This window comes from Arachis hypogaea, chromosome 14 (assembly GCF_003086295.3).
Source record: "Arachis hypogaea cultivar Tifrunner chromosome 14, arahy.Tifrunner.gnm2.J5K5, whole genome shotgun sequence".
NCBI lineage: Eukaryota > Viridiplantae > Streptophyta > Magnoliopsida > Fabales > Fabaceae > Arachis > Arachis hypogaea.
The window spans coordinates 77,025,013-77,042,496 of NC_092049.1; the positions used below are offsets into that span (position 1 = coordinate 77,025,013).

The following is a 17,484-nucleotide window of genomic DNA, read 5'->3' on the forward strand; positions in this document are numbered from 1 at the left end:
TAGCAAGGACACAAAAGTTTGCCCAGAGTTAACCTGTTGAATCAGAAGAAGTAGCAAGGAATTAAGTCTGGGAGTTAACCACCAATTGAAGATACTATGCATCAAGACTCAAAAAGGGGCACAGCAGAAAAGAAGAACAAAAGAAATACAAACCAATAGGTTGTATCTATACTTAACTTTTGCTGTTGAGAAATACTTTTGATTGATGTCTTGTTAAAGTGTTCATTTAGTTCAAACAGATTCAAATTTCTTTTAAAATAAGTAAGCTAGTCTATGTGTGTGCTTGTGTGTTTACTTTCACTTGACAAGAAGCATGTTTTGTCCCCTGCATCTTTAAGTTCAATAAAAGAAATGTTTGAATGTGAAGCAAGATGATCTCGGTTAGATAGAAGTAGAATAAAAGTAAGTGGTGGTATGTGTGTGATTATATGATAGCTCACTTTTAGTGAATAAAGAGCCAGGATATCTCCTTCTAAGTAAAGAGTGGCCTACTGTCTATGAATCTCAATAAAAAATTCCTTGGTTAGAAAGAAAAACAAAAAGAAAGAAAGAAAAGAGATAGCCAAAAAGTGGCAGAACAAAAGGAAACAAAAAGAAACAAAGCTGGACACCAATAGCTTGAACTTTAAAATATATGCCTGTGGTGTCTTTGTACTAGGATCTGCTTGGATTAGTAAGCTCTTAGGAGTGCATCAACATTCGGTGACTTGGGTTAACTAATCCGGGATCATCAGCTGAAAGTCCACTATCAAGAGCAACCTAACTACAAGGCATTTAGTAACCCAAAGAGGTGCTGGGCATCAATGTTTTAAGAAGGAATGTGAGCCAAGTGTCTATGGTGAATAATGTGTCAAGTATAAAGAAAAGGAAATAAACTTGCTACACATGACACTCAAATAAAGCTTATAAACAAAGTAATAGCCAAGGATAAAGGAATAATGAGAGGTCATAGCAGTATGTTACTTGAAGCTTGAAGGAGACTTTTTAGGCCTAGGAGTCAATAAGAAGTGAGTATTTACATATCCACACAAAATCCCATGAACTATCAATAATACTCTGCTAGCATGAACATCCTCTTCCATTTCATTCTTTCTTCTCAATAAATCTTTTCTTGCTTGGGGACAAGCAAGCTTTAAGTTTGGTGTTGTGATGACAAGTCATCTTAGCCTATTTTAACTAGTCTTTTTCTTTTGTTTTCATTAGAATTATGCACTTTCTTGAGCTACAAGCAAGCCAATTAGGTAGATTTTCATGTTTCTTTTGATTGAATCAACCATGTATGAATTCATGCTATTTCATGAGGTTTTATACTATAATTGTCACATATTATGAAAGAATGAATATCTCATGATTTTAAGCATAGCTTTGATGTGTTTGGTTGATTAATGATAGGTGAAGAAAGCTTGGAGAAAGGTTGAAGCAAGAAGGAATAGCTAGGAGTAAAGAGAAGACAATGGAATAAGTGAAATTGAACCAGGAAGCAAAAAGCTGGACCTAAAGTTAGCCTCAAACTTTTGCACAAACTTTTGGGTGAAAATTTAGACCCAACGTTAGCCCCTAACTTTTGGGCTAATGTTGGAACTTGAAAATCACTCCCTGGGTACCAAAAGTTTGCGCCAACGTTAGCCCCTAACTTTGAGGCTAACGTTGGCACATGAAAATCACCCCTGGGCACCAAAAGTTTGCACCAACGTTAGCCCCTAACTTTGAGGCTAATGTTGGCATGAGAAAAACACTCCCTGGGCACCAAAAGTTTGCGCCAACGTTAGCCCCTAACTTTGAGGCTAACGTTGGCACATGAAAACTACAAGGGGAGGAGCAAAAGTTTGCGCCAACGTTAGCCCCTAACTTTTGGGCTAACGTTGGCGCCACAAGTGCACCAAGGAAGGCCAACGTTGGTGCAAAAGTTAGACCCCTAACTTTTGCACCAACGTGAGTATCAGCAAGATATGTTCGCTGATATGAAAAGTTGGACCAAAAGTTAGACCCTAACTTTTGCTCCAACTTTTGGTCTAACTTTTGCAAAACTCCAACCCGGTTCAATTGGTTCACTTGGTTTTCTAGTCTCTGGGTCCTGAGATCTAATTTCCCAATTTTACATTCTCTGTTACTGTTTTCCATGTTCATTTACTTTTCTGCTCTGAGATCCAATTTGATCCCACTCTTCCTTTACTTCTCTGCTTGATGCAATTTACTTTTCCTTGTTTAAATTCTGTAAATCCAATCCCCAATCCCCTTTACATTTCAAGCCATTTACATTTCTTGCACTTTAAGATTCTGCAATTTACATTTCTTGCAATCTAAGTTTCTGCAATTTATGTTACTTGCACTTTAAGATTCAGCAATTTAATTCTTGTTCTCTTTAATTTCATGCCAATCACCCGTTCCCTTTACTTTCCATGCAATTTAATTTCTGCAAATCACCAATCAATCAACCAAATCTTGATTCGCTTGACTAAATCAACCACTAAACTAAAATTGCTCAATCCTTCAATCCCTGTGGGATCGACCTCACTCCCGTGAGTTTTTATTACTTGATGCGACCCGGTGCACTTGCCGGTTAGATTTGTGTGTTTTGGGAGAAATTTATCTTTCCACCAAAATACTCATCACATGGTTCGGGGGAAATACTTAGATTTCAGTCCGGAAAATGTAAGGCTGGCGTTCAACTTGCCAATGATGGAAGAGAACGCACGCCCCTACACAAGAAGGGTCAACTTTGATCAAAGGTTGGACCAAGTCCTCATAGACATATGTGAGGAAGGAGCTCAATGGAGAATTGACTCAAGAGACAAGCCGGTTCAATTAAGAAGGCATGACCTCAAACCATTGGCTAGGGGATGGCTAGAGTTCATTCAACGCTCAATCATTCCTACTAGTAACCGGTCTGAAGTTACTATAGACCTGGCCATCATGATCCATAGTATCATGATTAGAGAAGAGGTGAAAGTTCATGAGATTATACCTCAAGAACTCTACAAGGTAGCTGACAAGTCTTCCACTTGGGCAAGGTTAGCCTTTCCTCACCTCATATGCCACCTCTGCAATTCGGCTGGAATTGACATAGAGGGAGATGTCCTTATTGAAGAGGATAAACTCATCACTAAGAAAAGGATGGAGCAAATAAGAGATCATGGACCTCAACATGAGCATGAGGAGATTCCTCACCATGAAATCCCTGAGATGCTTCAGGGGATGCACTTTCCTCCACAGAATTATTAGGAACAAATCAACACTTCCCTAGGAGAATTAAGTTCCAACATGGGACAACTAAGGGTGGAGCATCAAGAGCACTCCATCATCCTCCATGAAATTAGAGAAGATCAAAGAGCTATGAGGGAGGAGCAAGAAAGACAAGGAAGAGACATAGAGGAGCTCAAGAGCACCATTGGTTCTTCAAGAAGAGGAAGACGCCACCCTCACTAAGGTGGGCTCATTCCTTAATCTCCTTGTCTATTTATTTTCTTTTTTTCGATTTTGGAGCTTTATGTTTTATTTATGTTTGTGTCTTTACTATATGATCACTAGTGTCTAAGTGTCTATGCCTTAAAGTTATGAATATGAATCCATCACCTCTTTTGAATGAAAAATGTTTTAATTACAAAAGAACAAGAAATACATAGTTTCGAATTTATCCTTGAACTTAGTTTAATTATATTGATGTGGTGACAATACTTTTTGTTTTCTGAATGAATGCTTGAACAGTGCATATGTCTTTTGAAGTTGTTGTTTATGAATGTTAAATATGTTGGCTCTTGAAAGAATGATGAAAAGGAGACATGTTATTTGATAATCTAAAAAATCATAAAAATGATTCTTGAAGCAAGAAAAAGCAGTGAATACAAAAGCTTGCAGAAAAAAAAGAGAAAAAAAATAGCAAAAAAAAAGAAAAGAGAAAAAGAAAAAGAAAAAGCAAGCAGAAAAAGCCAAAAGCTCTTTAAACCAAAAGGCAAGAGCAAAAAGCCAATAGCCCTTAAAACCAAAAGGCAAGGGTAAATAAAAAGGATCCAAGGCTTTGAGCATCAGTGGATAGGAGGGCCTAAAGGAATAAAATCCTGGTCTAAGCGGCTAAACCAAGCTGTCCCTAACCATGTGCTTGTGGCGTGAAGGTGTCAAGTGAAAACTTGAGACTGAGCGGTTTAAGTCAAGGTCCAAAGCAAAAACAGAGTGTGCTTAAGAACCCTGGACACCTCTAATTGGGGACTTTAGCAAAGCTGAGTCACAATCTGAAAAGGTTCACCCAGTTATGTGTCTGTGGCATTTATGTATCCGGTGGTAATACTGGAAAACAAAGTGCTTAGGGCCACGGCCAAGACTCATAAAGTAGCTGTGTTCAAGAATCAACGTACTGAACTAGGAGAATCAATAACACTATCTGAACTCTGAGTTCCTATAGATGCCAATCATTCTGAACTTCAATGGATAAAGTGAGAGGCCAAAACTATTCAAGAGGCAAAAAGCTACGAGTCCCGCTCATCTTATTGGAGCTAAGTTTCATTGATATTTTGGAATTTATAGGATATTCTCTTCTTTTTATCCTATTTGATTTTCAGTTGCTTGGGGACAAGCAACAATTTAAGTTTGGTGTTGTGATGAGCGGATAATTTATACGCTTTTTGGCATTGTTTTTACATAGTTTTCAGTGAAATTTAGTTAGTTTTTAGTATATTTTTATTAGCTTTTAATTAAAATTCACATTTCTGGACTTTACTATGAGATTGTGTGTTTTTCTGTGATTTCAGGTATTTTCTGGCTGAAATTGAGGGACCTGAGCAAAAATCAGATTCAGAGGTTGAAGAAGGACTACAGATGCTGTTGGATTCTGACCTCCCTGCACTCAAAGTGGATTTTCTGGAGTTACAGAACTCCAAATGGCGCGCTCTTAATTGCGTTGGAAAGTAGACCTCCAGGGCTTTCCAGCAATATATAATAGTCCATACTTTTATTAAAGATAGACGATGTAAACTGACGTTGAACGCCAGTTCCATGCTGCATTCTGGAGTCAAACGCCAAAAACAGGTTGCAAAGTGGAGTTAAATGCCAGAAACAGGTTACAAACTAGTGTTCAACTCCAAGAAAGACCTCTACACGTGTAAAGCTCAATGCTCAGTCCAAGAACACACCAAGTGGGCCCCAGAAGTGGATTTCTGCATCATTTACTCAATTCTGCAAACCCTAGTAACTAGTTTAGTATAAATAGGACTTTTTACTATCTGCGGAACATCTTTAGTTTCATCTTTTGATCCTTTGATCACGTTTTGGGGGCTGGCCATTCGGCCATGCCTGGACCTTATCACTCATGTATTTTCAACGGTAGAGTTTCTACACACCATAGATTAAGGTGTGGAGCTCTGCTACTCCTCAAAGATTAATGCAAAGTACTACTAATTTTCTATTCAATTCAACTTATTCCGCTTCTAAGATATTCATTCGCACTTCAATATGATGGATGTGATGATCGTGACAGTCATTATCATTCTCAAATTATGAACGCGTTCCTGACAACCACTTCCGTTCTACTTTAGATTGAATGGATATCTCTTGGATATCTAATACAGGGGACCGAGTCCGAGTTTTTAGTGTCTTCATGGTATAAGTTAGAACCCATGGACGGCCAATCTTGAGAATCCGGAAAGTCTAAACCTTGTCTGTGGTATTCCGAGTAGGATTCAGGGATTGAATGACTGTGACGAGCTTCAAACTCGCGAGTGCTGGGCGTAGTGACAGACGCAAAAGGATCAATGGATCCTATTCCAGTATGATCGATAACTGACAGATGATTAGCCATGCAGTGACAGCGCATTGGACCATTTTCACTGAGAGGACAGGTGGCCATTGACAACGGTGATGCCTAACATACAGCTTGCCATGGAAAGGAGTAGGAAGGATTGGATGAAGACAGCAGGAAAGCAGAGGTTCAGAGGGACGAAAGCATCTCTATACACTTATCTGAAATTCTCACCAATTAATTACATAAGTACCACTATCCTATTTTATATTTTATTTATCTTTTGCTTATCAATTCATAAAATCAGTTGAATCCGCCTGATTGAGATTTACAAGGTGACCATAGCTTGCTTCAAGTCGACAATCTCCGTGGGATCGACCCTTACTCACGTAAGGTTTATTACTTGGACGACCCAGTGCACTTGCTGGTTAGTTGTACAAAGTTGTGAAACAGAATTAAGAACATGAACGTGCGTATTGAGTTTGTAGCACCGTTACCAAGGAAGGAACGATCACGATTTCGCACAACAGTTATCCCTTACTAGGTAAGGGAAAGTCAAACAAGTTGGAATGCTGTTTCTATTCACAAGTCCCAGGCTGCTTACTTGGAAGGACTGGCGTTAGTGACTAGAGAGCAATCCAACAATAAACCCAATTACAATTTCTCCTTTGAGCATTCCAACTCAAGGGTTCCTTTCAATCAACTCCCTATCAAGTTAGGGAACTACTCACTCATTGTGAATGTGGAATTCATAACATAGGAAAGGGAATTAAAGAAAGACATGATAAATAAAACTCGAGGAATCAATTAAAGATAAAAGTAATTCTTGTATTGATAAATTCTAAAATAATTCAATAGTAAAATTAAGTAAATTAAAGGACATGGAAGAGTAAAGCCAAGTAAAGAAAACGAACTAGAATGACGAAGTCTTGATGAGGTGATAACTCTTCAAAAAATCCAAATGCAAAAAGCAATAGAAATAAAAATCCTAAGAACTATGAATGTTTAGAGAGAAAAAAAAACCTAAAGGAGAGGAAAACTAGATCTAAAAAACTAAAACTCTGCGGAATGAATGTTATTGTTGGTTTCTGCATGTTCTCTGGCTCTAGACTGCTTTTTTGGGCCGAAAACTGGGTCAAAATAGGGCCCAAAATCGCCCCCAGCGATTCTGCAGATTATGCAGATCCCGCACGTCACGCGATCGCGTCATTCATGCGGACGCGTCATTCGGCGATTTGCTTCTCCACGCGGGCGCGTCGTCCACGCTTCTGCGTCACTTGTGCTATTCCATCCGTGCGGTCGCGTGAGCCATGTGGCCGCGTCAATGCGATTTTCTCTCTTTCGCGCGGTCGCGTGAGCCATGCGGCCGCGTCACTTCTCGCTGGTCATCTCCTTAATTTCTTGTGTTCCTTCCATTTTTGCAAGCTTCCTTTCCAATCTCCAACTCATTCGTGCCCTATAAAGCCTGAAACATTTAACACACAAATCACGGCATCGAATGGAATAAAGGAGAATTAAAATACATAATTAAAAGTCTCTAGGAAGCAAGTTTTCAATCATGTAATAATTTTAGGAAGAAAATATAAATGCATGCTAATTATAAGAATAAGTGGGTAAAGATCATGATAAAACCACACAATTAAACACATTATAAACCGTAAAATAGTGGTTTATCAACCTCCCCATACTTAAACATTAGCATGTCCTCATGCTTAGTTGAAGGAGATAATATGAACGAGTAGGAACATGTAGAACTCATGCAATGCAATGCAACCTATATATGTGAATGCAACTATATGACTCTTGTCCACTTGATCAAAAGTAAATAAGCTCTTCAAAATAATTACAAATCAAATTCCACTAATTCAATTCTTATATAGTAAGAACAGCTAAAAATGCAAGAAGATAGCTCATGAAAGCAGGGAACATAGAATTTCAAGCATTGAACCCTCACTGAAGATGTATGTACACTCTAGTCTCTCTAGTGTATAGGGTAATTACTCTATTCTTCTCTAATCATGCTTTCTAATTTTTGTTCTTCTCCTAACCAATCAACAACATTTAATATACCAATGCAAACATCATGAGGTCTTTTCAAGGTTGTAATGGGGCCAAGGTAAGGGTGAGGATGTATATATGGCTAAGTAAGCTTATAAATTGAATCTTTATTTAACCCAAGCTTTCACCTAACCTCTATGTATATTCTATATAACTTTAGAATTCATACCTAGCTACCCAGAAATCTCTTTCACATTCCATACTCATGTTTCAACTTTTTATTTTAATTTTATCATACATGCATTGATCCTTGAATTCTTAACTTAACATTGGGGTAATTTTGTCCCCTTATTTATTTATTGAAATTTTTTTTTGATAAACATATAAACATAAAAATAATATAACTTATCAATGCACATAGATTTTTAATTCTTATAGTTTCACATGAGTAGGTACCCAAATTCCCATTATATTATCATAACACATTCCCTTATTATCTTTGTTCGCACTATTTCCCATACTTGATTGACACACGCAATTCTATCTTAAGCTAACCAAAGATTCAATTTGGGATATATAATTATTTTTCCGCTTAAGGCTAGTAATGTGGTAAAATATAAAACAAATGGGATTTAAAGGCTCAAAGTGGCTAACAAAGGTAATTAAGAGGGTAGGCTTAATTTGGATAAGTGGGCTAAACAAATAATGGCCTCAATCATATGCAAACATATAAATATAATAAACATTGGATATATAGGATGAAACAAAATATAGATTACAATCGTAGAGAAGTAAACACACATGAATAAAACAATTATGGTTAAATATTGTAACCATTCATAAAGGCTCAATTCTCACAGGTTGTGTGTTCTTTAGCTCAAAAATCATGTTCCAAATACAACTTCAAGCAAATTTAATATAAAAGTTTTAATTAATATTAGTGAAGTTTTGTTCCAAAGATAGGGTCTTAGAAGAAACTTATTGCCTTTTCAATCAAGCAGAACATGCATACAACTAACCTATTACTATGCAATTTATCCTATTCTATATAAGAAAAATCTAACTAAATATCGTAATTTATTGGTGTTTAGGGAAGAGAAATTACCTCCAGAAGTCAGGTACTGACCGACCTCCCCACACTTAAGGCTTTGCACCGTCTTCGGTGCCATCTGTCAGGAACAAAGGTGGGTTGGTAGCAGTATTTCCATCGTCGGGGCCATCATAGCTCCCTGTGCTGGTAAAGGAAGTGGAGTCTGAGGTGTCTGAGTCCTTGAATTTTCCCAAAATCAGCTCCTTGAGGTATGTGAATCGGCACTTGTTACAGTGCTCTCTCATCTTAGCTTTCTGTTCCTGCCGATCCAACCTTGCAAGTATCTGCTGGAGCAGTTGGTCTGTAGTAGGTGCTTGTGGTGTTAAAGAAGGAATATCTTCAAATGGTTCAGTAGGCTGGCTGATAGTGGTGGCTGGAGGTCTGATATATTTCCCATTAGGGACGTATTGATCATCCCCTGGAAGTACGGCTTTGGTGTCCCCAGCTCTGTAGGAGACTCCGGCTGCTGAGACAAGATCTGAGACCAGGGCGGGGAAAGGTAAGTTGTCCGCGATTTGTACGTGTCCCATGGCATTCCGGATATGTCTAGGTAGATTCAGATGTTGGTCTGTAAGGATGCACCATAGAAGAACGGCCATGTCCGCAGTGAAGGATGATTCGTGAGTGCTCGGAAAGACGTAATGGGACATGATCTGTGCCCATACATGAGCCTCCATGGTAAGTGCTGAAGCCGATATTCCCTTAGGGCGGGTGCGATGGTATCCGTAGATCCAACGGCTGCCAGGTAGTGCGATAACTCTGAGAACAGCATCTCAGTCAAATTGGTACATCTGGCGCTTGAGTGCAGCTTCTTGAAAGGCGTCCAATCCTGCTGGAACAGGGGGAAGACCTGAAGCTTTTTGAATGGCCTCTTCTGTAATGGGGACTTGCTTCTGGCGGACATAGACAGAATGCAAGGTTGGTAGGTGGAAGTTGGAGTAGAACTCGACTACCCAAGAAAGATTGACCTGCCTTGGCTGTCTCTGTAGGAAATCCCATTGTCTTCGTGCAATCTACAGCTCAACAAATGTAGCAATGTGGATTGGGAGGAGAAGAAGGTATTCGTTGTTGTAACTCCTTTCTGTCAGGATGGGGAACATCTGCTCACAGTAGCGATTGGGGAATCGCGCAGTGTCCTTTGCTGGGAAGGCTCTTTCTTTATCATCAACTTTTATAATCCTCTTAATTTTCTTTGTTGAGGGCTTAACCACAGTTGAAGAGGGTTCTGCCACTAATACTCTTTTTGTTCCTCTTCTTGCTGGTTATTTGGGAGTAGCTTTCTCCTTTCCTTTCTTGGTGGCCATCCTGAAAAAGGAAAGAGAAAGTAAATTAAACTTAAAGAAATAGAGCACGGAAAAGGGCGGGAAAAGTGGTAATCAATGCACAATAAAGAAGAACGACGTTAACACATGGTCATGACTACATGTGAAAAGTTCATCAATGAAAATATAGCAAGTGCATGTGGGGACAATTAAATGCAAGGGGTTTATTGGCATGCAGGCAAAGGCATAAGTAGCATAGATCAAGCATTCAATGTCCAAGTGAGATTACCAAGTCTTTCAAACTAACAATTTGTTTGTAATAACAATTATATTAAATTAATAAAATATAAAAAGGATTTTGTGACAAGCAAGCATTTAAAAGTAGAATAAAGTAGAAAAAAAATGCTTAATGCCATATGGGCCTTTTCACAAACACATAGCATGCATGATAGTTAAGTTATTGAAAGCATGAATTTGAACATGCAAGCATCCCTTGAAAAAGTAATATATAATTGTCAAAAAAGTTTATAACAATCCACAAGCATATAATGACTCACATAAATTTATAACACCAAATAAAAAGGAAAAAGAAAGGAAAAAGAAAATATGAATAGTGAAGGTAAAACGAAAAGAAAAGAAGATAACATATAAAAATAAGAGGAATAATAGAAAAGTAAGAGGGGAAGGAGAAAAAGAAAAACCTTGTTAATGGGGGTGAGAGAGAGAGAGAGAAAGTGTAAAAAGTGAGAAAGAAGGAAGAAGGGGGGAAGGGAAGAAAAAGAAATAAGGAGGGAAAAGAGAAAATAGGATTTGGGGAGAAAAAGATAAGATAATTGGCAAATCAGGAAAACTGTGCGGCGCAAGCGACGCGGTCGCGTGAGGCACGCGGTCGCGCGAGTTGCGTTGAAACTGATTGACGCGGTTGCGTCGGTCACGCAGTCGCATGACCCGTTTTAGGCTAATGGCGCGAGGGCAGCCTCGCGCTCGCACAACTCTCTGTTCAAAATCATTAATTGCCAAATATTGGGTGACGCAATCGCGTAGGGCATGCGATCGTGTGAGTGGTCAATTGTTGCGAGGTGACGCGGTCGCGTCGGTCACGCGGCCGCGTGGAAAGGATTATGCGTTCATCACCAATCCAACACCACTCTAGCACAACTTTCGGTCGTGCACCCTTTTTACGTCGAAGTCCAGGTCACGCAGCCGCGTGGAGCACGTGGTCGCGTGGGAGGCCAGTATTCCCACTCGACGCGGACGCATCGGCGATGCGGTCACGTGAGGCGATTTGTGCCATTGGCATGCCTCCAGCCACTCTCCTGCGTGACTCTCTGTTCGTTTATTATTTTCTCTCATCTCTTTGCGACGCGGGCGCGTCAATGATACGGTCGCATCGCGTAACTTTTTTTTTTAAAGGTATGTAAATGCAGATGCACGAAATGTACTAATAAAGAGAAGAGTTATTGAATAGGAAAATTAAAAATAAAAAAGAGAACAATCATACCATGGTGGGTTGTCTCCCACCTAGCACTTTGCTTTAATGTCCGTAAGTTGGACGCTCCACTAGCTCAGTCTTCAGCTATGTGGGGATCTTCCAAGAGGAAGATCTCGAGCTCCTTGTTTTTCTTCAGCTGCTCGCCATGGTACAGCTTTAAACGATGTCCATTAACTTTGATAAGTTCAAAGCTTGAAGGATGGCTTAGGTGATAAACTCCGTACAGTTCGGCCTTCTCTACTCTGTATGGACCTTCCCATCTTGATCTCAACTTGCCTGGCATGAGCCTCAGTCGAGATTTGTAAAGGAGGACTAAATCTCCAGGTTGGAACTCTTTCCTCCTGATGTGCTGATCATGTGCAGCCTTCATCTTCTCCTTGTATAGTCTTGAGTTCTCATAAGCTTCCAGGCGAAGGCTTTCCAATTCTTGCAGTTGCAATTTCCTTTCAGCTCCGGCTTTCTCAATTCCCATGTTGCACTCCTTTAATACTCAGAAGGCTTTGTGCTCTACTTCAACAGGGAGATGACAAGCTTTTCGATAAACTAAGCGGAAAGGACTCATCCCAATGGGTGTTTTGTATGCGGTTCTGTACGCCCAAAGTGCATCTTGTAGCCTGGTGCTCCAGTCTCTTCTATGAGGTTTGACTATCTTCTGCAAGATACATTTTATTTCTCTGCTTGACACCTCGGCTTGCCCATTAGTCTGTGGGTGGTATGCTGTTGCAATCTTATGAATTATCCCACGCTTCTTCATTAATCCGGTTAGTCTCCTGTTACAAAAATGGGTGCCTTGATTGCTCACGATTGCTCGTGGTGATCCAAAGTGACAAATAATATGGTTTCTCACAAAGGAAACAGCAGTGTTAGCATCATCAGTACGGGTAGGAATTGCTTCCACCCATTTGGAAACGTAATCTACAGCTAACAATATATAAAAATAACCATTAGAATTTGGAAATGGACCCATGAAGTCAATGCCCCAAACATAAAAAATTTCACAGAAAAGCATAATTTGTTGAGGCATCTCATCCCTCCTGGATATATTACCAAATTTCTGGCATGGAAAACAAGATCTACAAAATTCAGCAGCGTCTCTAAAAAGAGTAGGCCACCAGAATCCACAGTCTAAGATTTTTCTAGCAGTTCTTTGAGGGCCAAAATGTCCTCCACTCTCAGATGAGTGACAGGCCTCTAAGATGGACTAGAATTCTGATTGAGGCACACACCTTCTAATTACCTGGTCAGCGCCACATCTCCATAAATATGTGTCATCCCATATATAAAATTTAGACTCGCTTTTCAGCTTGTCTCTTTGATGCTTAGAAAAGTTTGGAGGAAAGGTGTGGCTAACTAGATAATTAACTACAGGTGCATACCAAGGAACTATCTCAGATACTGCTTGCAGGTTATCAAATGGAAAATTATCAGCTATAGGAGTGGAGTGATTTGTAGTATGTTCAAGGCGACTCAAGTAGTCTGCGACTAAATTCTGGTTACCACTCCTGTCCCTAATTTCCAAATCAAATTCTTGTAATAGCAGTATCTAACGTATAAGTCTTGGTTTGGACTCCTTTTTATCTAATAAATACTTTAGAGCTGCGTGGTCTGAATACACTACTACTTTAGTACCAAGTAAATAGGCTCGGAATTTATCCAGAGCAAAAATAATAGCAAGAAGCTCTTTCTCAGTAGTAGTGTAATTGGACTGAGCGGCATCTAAAGTTTTAGACGCATAAGCAATAACAAAAGGATCCTTACCTTAACGCTGAGCCAGTGCTGCTCCAGTCTGGTCCTCTCACAATTGGAGCTTGAGTCAGGGTGGTTTTCAGCTTAGCAAACGCTTGTTTGAAATTTTCACTGAACTCGAACTCAATATCTTTCTGCAATAGCCTGGATAAGGGAAGTGCTACCTTACTGATGTCCTTAATGAATCTCCTGTAAAAACCTGCATGGCCAAGGAACGAACGGACTTTCCTCACAGAAGAGGGGTAAGGTAAACTAGAAATAACATCCACCTTTGCTGGATCTATAGAAATGCCAGTATTAGACACAACATGTCCTAGTACAATACCTTGTTTTACCATAAAGTGACATTTCTCAAAATTTAATACAAGGTTTGTACTGACACATCTATCTAATACTCTAGATAATCCATCTAAGCAAAGGCTAAAGGAATCGCCGTAAACACTAAAATCATCCAAAAAAACCTCCATACAGTCCTCAATAAGATCAGAGAAAAGACTCATCATGCACCTCTGAAAAGTAGCTGGTGCATTGCACAAGCCAAAGGGCATTCTCTTGTAAGCATAAGTCCCAAAAGGACATGTAAAAGTGGTCTTTTTCTGATCCTCAGAAGCTATATGAATCTGGAAATAACCTGTATACCCATCTAAAAAACAATAATGTGATTTACCTGTAGTCAATGCAGACCCTCCAAGCGTTCTGAACTCTGGTTGTCAGGAGCTCTCCATACTCATTCTTCAATGCAGTGACTCCAGACTTCTTTGACACCACTTGCAATGGGCTTACCCATTCACTGTCTGAGATGGGATAGATGATATCTGCCTCTATTAGTCTGGTCACTTCCTTTTTGACAACCTCTAACATAGTGGGGTTCAGTCTCCTCTGGGGTTGACGGACAGGTCTTGCTCCCTCTTCTAAAAATATTCTATGCTCATAGACTTGAGGGTTTATGCCTACTATGTCTGCCAAACTCCAACCAATTGCCTTCTTGTGCTTCCTCAGCACACTAAGTAATTGCTCTTCTTGTTGAGAAGTAAGTTCCCTTGCAATGATAACTGGAAACCTCTGCTCATCTTCAAGGTAAGCATATTTGAGGTGTGGAGGAAGGGGTTTTAATTCTAACTTCTGATCATGGTCAGGCTCTGGGTTGTCTGCAGCTGGTAACAGTGGTAGAGCACTGTCATTGTCCTCTGAGAATGTCCCCACACTTGGACCTTGTCCTGCGTGCTTCTCTTCAAATTCTTCCTGATGGACTTCAGCCACAGTTTCATCTATAATGTCACACTTGAGGATAGAGTGATCCTCCGGAGGATGCTTCATAACTCCATTCAGATTGAAGATCACTACACGGCCACCTATTTCAAAAGAGTATGTTCCTGAAAAAGCATCTAATTTAAACTTTGAGGTCTTCAGGAATGGCCTTCCGAGTAGGATTGATGATGGCTTGTCTGAGTCATTTTGGGGCATTTCCAGGATATAAAAATCAGTGGGGAACGTGAGTCCCTTAATGCCAACTAATACATCTTCAGTAACTCCAGCCACTGTAATAATGCTTTATTTGCTAACACAAAACGAGCTGCCGACCTTTCTAAGGGGGGAAGCCTCAAAATATCATATATAGACAAAGGCATTATACTCACACATGCTCCTAAATCACACATGCAATCAGAAAATACTACACCACCAATAGTACAATTAACCATACAAGGACCTGGGTCACTACACTTTTCAGGTAAACCACCCATTAAAGCAGATATGGAACTTCCTAAAGGAATAGTTTCTAATTCATTAATTTTGTCCTTATGTATACATAAATCTTTTAGAAACTTTGCATACTTAGGTACCTGTTGAATAACATCAAATAGAGGAACAGTTACCTCAACCTTTTTGAATATCTCTACCATTTTTGGATCAGGTTCCAACTGCTTCCTGGGCTTCCTTGCAAGTTATGGAAATGGAATAGGAGTGGTGTCTTCTGCAGTGTCTGCGCCTTTTGATGCTTCCTCCTGTGGTTGAACTTCTTCTTTTTCAGTTATGTCCTGTATGTCTTCTACCTCTTCAACATCTTCTATTTCCACTACCTCTTCAGCTGAGGTGTGTTCTGGTGGGCTTGGCTCCTCCTGAGTCCACTCCTGCAGTGTGGTTTTGGACCTTATGGTGATGGCATTAATATCGCCCTTGGGATTGGGTAATGGTTGAGAGGGAATTCCACTGGAGCTCAAAGGTTGGTTATTGGAGTTATTCATTGATCCAATCTGGGAGACAAGAGCTTGCAAAGTAGCGTTCAGACCATTCAGAGTGGCATTAATGTTATTTTCTATGGTCTGTTGTCTCCGATCAATAGATTGTAGTAAGTCATCATTAGCAAAAGAAGAAGGATAGGTAATTTGAGAGGTCTGTTGTTGGGTATTCTGTGGTCCTTGGGATTGCCTCAGGTGAGGTTCTCTGTAAGGCTGGTACTGGTTCTGCTGCCTGTTGTTGTTGTTATTCCACCTCTGATTTTCCTGATTATCTCTGCCTCCTCTGTTGTTGTTGTCCTTCCAATTCCGGTTAGAATTGTCCTGCCATCCATGGTTGTAATTGCCACTTTGATTGTATCCTTGGTTGGGGCGGTCATAGAAATTATGAGTGGCTGCCACGGTGTTGTCTTCCTGTTGGAGCTGCGGACATTCATCAGTATAGTGGCTATAATCAGTACAGATTCCGCAAACTCTCTGTGGGACTAACTGTTGGTTTTGCTGTGGTGGAGAAGGTTGAGCTTGCTGAACTTGTTGTTGGTTCAATTGCATCTGCTTCAGCAAGTTGGTCATTTCACAGATACTCTGAGTTAAAGCAGCAGTCTCTCTGCTAGAGGATACTTCTGTAACGACTTTTGCACAGCCTTATTTCTGTCTGTGATTCCTAGTAGATTCAGCTAAGTCGCTGATCAATTGCCATGCCTCATCAGTGGTCTTGTACTTTTTCATAGACCCATTGCTAGCACTTTCCAATGTGGTCTTATCATGGGGCCTCATGCCCTGTGTGACGTAGCCGAGTAATACTATTTTGTCAATCATATGGTGGGGGCAAGCTTCCAGAAGATTATTGAAGCGCTCCCAGTACTCATAGAGAGTTTCAGATTCATCCTGAACAATCATGGAAATATCCTTCCTCAGTTTATCAGTAACTTCAGCTGGAAAGAACTTTTCCAAAAATTCTCTTCTGAGTGTATCCCAGTTGGATACAGTTGTAGCGGGTTGAGTGTAGTACCACTCTCTTGCCTTTCCCTCAAGAGAAAACGGGAAGGCTTTTAGCAAAATTGAAGTTTCATCTGCACCATCACGCCTGACAGTAGAACAGGCTGCTTAAAAATCTCTCAGGTGCTTGATAGGCTCTTGAGCAGGTAAGCCATGAAACTTGGTCATCAAATTGAGCAGTGCGGTCTTTATTTCAAAGTCTGTAGCCACCGCTGGATGATGCGCTTGAAACGGTTGCATTGTAAAATCAGGGGCTCCAGCCTCCTGGATAGTAACTCTCCTAGGTGCTGCCATGTCACTTATACGTAAATCAACCGAATCAGTAGAACGGGGGCTGGTTTCTTCCTCAAATGACATTTCAGATCCGCCCTCAGAGAGGACTAACCGACGCCGAGCTTGCCTTATTCATGAAATAGTTCTTTCAATCTCAGGATCGAATACTGGCAAGCTTGAATCAGGAAGTGAACGCGTCATCTAGCGAAAGAAACAAGCAACTCATAGTAGCAAAATAAAATAAAATGCAAATAAATAAATTCCAATTAATAACTTTAGCACTCTATTGCAACTTCCCGGCAACGGCGCCAAAAATTGACGTGGCGGAAATTGGCGAGTTAAGAATTGTTATAAGATATGCATTGCAAGTATAGTCCTCAACCAACCAGAAATCTGCTTATCAATTTAAAAAGAGTGTCATAGAAATTAAAATTAAAATACTGGGAGTATGAATCCTAGGTCGTCTCCCAACGAGTTGCAGGAAAGTGTGCTATTTTATTAATCAGATGGTTTTCAAAAAGATTTGAGTTGAATGACAGGAAATTAAATCAGAGAATTAATGTAATTTAAATAAAAGCCTTGACTGGGAGTAGATTAGTTGGAAGCCCTATTCTTGTTGCAGTACTTTCAAGATTAACTGATGATTGGGGGTTGTTCTGTTT

The 17,484-nt window shown here is 40.0% G+C and overlaps 1 non-coding gene across 1 annotated transcript; it reads left to right on the forward strand.

Annotated features, from left to right (window-relative positions):
• The first annotated feature begins 16,363 nt into the window (after positions 1–16,363).
• LOC112746043 (small nucleolar RNA R71) lies at positions 16,364–16,471 on the forward strand. The gene has a single exon (XR_003173943.1). It is a non-coding gene; the product is annotated as a small nucleolar RNA R71 (small nucleolar RNA).
• The last annotated feature ends 1,013 nt before the right edge of the window (positions 16,472–17,484 follow it).